This window comes from Uranotaenia lowii, chromosome 3, assembly GCF_029784155.1.
Source record: "Uranotaenia lowii strain MFRU-FL chromosome 3, ASM2978415v1, whole genome shotgun sequence".
Classification (NCBI taxonomy): Eukaryota; Metazoa; Arthropoda; class Insecta; order Diptera; family Culicidae; genus Uranotaenia; species Uranotaenia lowii.
The window spans coordinates 258,836,484-258,839,722 of NC_073693.1; positions in this window are offsets into that span (position 1 = coordinate 258,836,484).

The window sequence follows — 3,239 nt, forward strand, 5'->3', positions numbered from 1 at the left end:
TGGCCTTAACACATACAGGATTACGATGTTGTTTTTTCAGACCATAAAAGAATCTCAACCAAGAAACACAAAAATTCAGAAGGTTTTTTGTATCCTATATGATCAAGAAAACTTGTTAAAATCGTCAAAATAGAGACTGATCAATGTTACCCAAAAGCATTAAATCTAACCAATGAGGAAATCAATTTTTAACTCAAATTTAAAGAAGTCAAAAAAAAATTCTACAACCATGATTAACGTTTATGGGAATCCAGTACTGGTCATAAAAATTTGAAACATGCTACATTCTCCTGAACAAAAAAAAACTATCGAAAAATATTTTATAAAAAATGATCATTCTTACCCCGAGTTACGGTACTCTGTTTTGGTTGAATCTTAAATCGTGCTTTTAAGCGAAGCTTGAGATGAAGTGATAAAAAGTTGATACCTTGTAATGTTTTCTTGCAGAAGAAGGACAAACTGCTTAACTTGTCAGTATACAAGTATATTTATTAGGCGCTATTTCAAAAACTACTCGATAAATCGCCACCAAATTTAGCACATGTGAACATTACTTTTATTTCCAGGATTTTCATCCTTTAGGATGATTTATCCCTAACCCATTAAACAACATTACATTTTTAGGGTAGAATCACTGAAAATTTCATGGGATTTTCTCTTTTGCACTCAACAGTCATTTAAAAATAAAAGTGTTGCATTTTTTTTCAAATACACTCCTTAGCTACATCAAATTTTTTTTTAATTGTTAACTGCGTTTAATTGAATATCTGGTAAATATTGGTTTTTTTAAAAACTTCTAATCTTCCACAATCTATCAAAATGTAGTCGTTTAGTGTTTTACCCCGCAAAGGCATTTTGGACAAAAGTACCTACCATATTCTTTATGTGAGCATTGCAAGGAAAAGCAAACAAAAAATCTCTGTAAACGTCATTTATTTCGTGAATTTTAAATTCTGCAATAGGAGTTGAAAAATATCGTCAGCATTGTTTAAATATTCATCTTCCACAAATGTTCATTAAAGGATTTTTAATTTTGCCATGAGGATGAAAGAAGTGGTATTCGTGATAGCGACTGTATCGCTCTCTGTGGCTCTAGAGAGCGATAATGTTGCCATCATAAAACATAGAGTTGCAATGGATGTATGGAAAAAAATTCTGACCATTGCAAAATTTCAGCTCAATAGAAACTTGATTTATGGGTGCCTCAAAGCGATCAAGTCCAGGAAAGACGATTTTTAGCCAAAATTTTTCTTTTCGAGATGACACCAGATCTCGACGATTCATGAATTTTCAAGTCATTTTGGCATCAAAATTGTAATTTAGGTTTTTTTTTATTTCAAAATAGCCCCACTTATGTGAAATCTGGAATCCTAGGGTCGATTTTTGACAAAATATTATTTTTAGAGATATCATCAGCTTTCGACGTCTTATTTATTTCTCCCAATAAGAAAAAAATATGATAGAAGTGGCTCCAGAGATGAGTTTAGGTTGGAAAATACAAAGTAGAAGATTAGAACTACAGAAAACGATTTGGCTGGAAAGGTTTGCGAAGACGTTTAACCCTAAAATTTCATTTTTTAAGACGGTTCCCGCTAAAAAATTGAGTATTGCAAGCAGAAAAATATACGCAAAATCAATTAAAAAGGCAGCAATGGACGTACCATAGGAATAATATTCAGAATGAAACAAGCGAATCAACAGAACATAAAGTCAAAGAGACATTATTTTAAATATCTTTAAGATAATTCAGCCCAAGTTCCCATTTACGGGGGAGTTTAGGATTTTAACTCTTCTGAATTACTTTAAATTAATTTTAAGGAAGAATTTCCATCTTATTTCTTCTTTCTTCTTTCTTCTTTCTTCTTGCTTCTTTCTTCTTGTCTTCTTCTTCTTTCTTCTTTCTTCTTCTTTTCTTCTTTCTTCTTTCTTCTTTCTTCTTTCTTCTTTCTTCTTTCTTCTTTCTTCTTTCTTCTTTCTTTCTTCTTTCTCTTTCTTCTTTCTTCTTCTTCTTTCCTTCTTTCTTCTTTCTTCTTTCTTCTTTCTTCTTTCTTTTTCTTCTTCTTCTTCTTTCTTCTTTCTTCTTTCTTCTTCCTTCTTCTTCTTCTTCTTTCTTCTTTTCTTCTTTCTTTTCTTCTTCTTCTTCTTTCTTCTTTCTTCATTCTTCTTTCTTTCTTTCTTCTTCTTTCTTCTTCTTTCTTCTTTCTTCTTTCTTCTTTCTTCTTTCTTCTTTCTTCGTTCTTCTTTCTTCTTCTTCTTTCTTCTTTCTTCTTTCTTCTTTCTTCTTTCTTCTTTCTTCTTTCTTCTTTCTTCTTTCTTCTTTCTTCTTCCTTTCTTCTTTCTTTCTTTCTTTCTTCTTCTCTTTTCTTCTTCTTTTCTTTCTTTTTCTTTTCTTTCTTCTTTCTTCTTTCTTCTTTCTTCTTTCTTCTTTCTTCTTTCTTCTTTCTTCTTTCTTCTTTCTTCTTTCTTCTTTCTTCTTTCTTCTTTCTTCTTTCTTCTTTCTTTCTTTCTTTCTTCTTTCTTCTTTCTTCTTTCTTCTTTCTTCTTTCTTCTTTCTTCTTTCTTCTTTCTTCTTTCTTCTTTCTTCTTTCTTCTTTCTTTCTTCTTTCTTCTTTCTTCTTTCTTCTTTCTTCTTTTCTTCTTTCTTCTTTCTTCTTTCTTCTTTCTTCTTTTCTTTCTTCTTTCTTCTTTCTTCTTTCTTCTTTCTTCTTTCTTCTTTCTTCTTTCTTCTTTCTTCTTTCTTCTTTCTTCTTTCTTATTTCTTCTTTCTTCTTTCTTCTTTCTTCTTTCTTCTTTCTTCTTTCTTCTTTCTTCTTTCTTCTTTCTTCTTTCTTCTTTCTTCTTTCTTCTTTTCTTCTTTCTTCTTTCTTCTTTCTTCTTTTTCTTTCTTCTTTCTTCTTTCTTCTTTCTTCTTTCTTCCTTTCTTCTTTCTTCTTTCTTCTTTCTTCTTTCTTCTTTCTTCTTTCTTCTTTCTCTTTCTTCTTTCTTCTTTCTTCTTTCTTCTTTCCTTCTTTCTTCTTTCTTCTTTCTTCTTTCTTCCTTCTTCTTTCTTTCTTCTTTCTTCTTTCTTCTTTCTTCTTTCTTCCTTGCTTCTTTTCTTCTTTCTTCTTCTTTCTTTCTTCTTTCTTTCTTTCCTTCTTTCTTCTTTCTTTTCTTCTTTCTTCTTTCTTTTTTCTACATTGTTATTCCTCTTTCTCATCGTACAACTGCGTTATATTCAGCATTTTTGGGTTTCAAGGAAC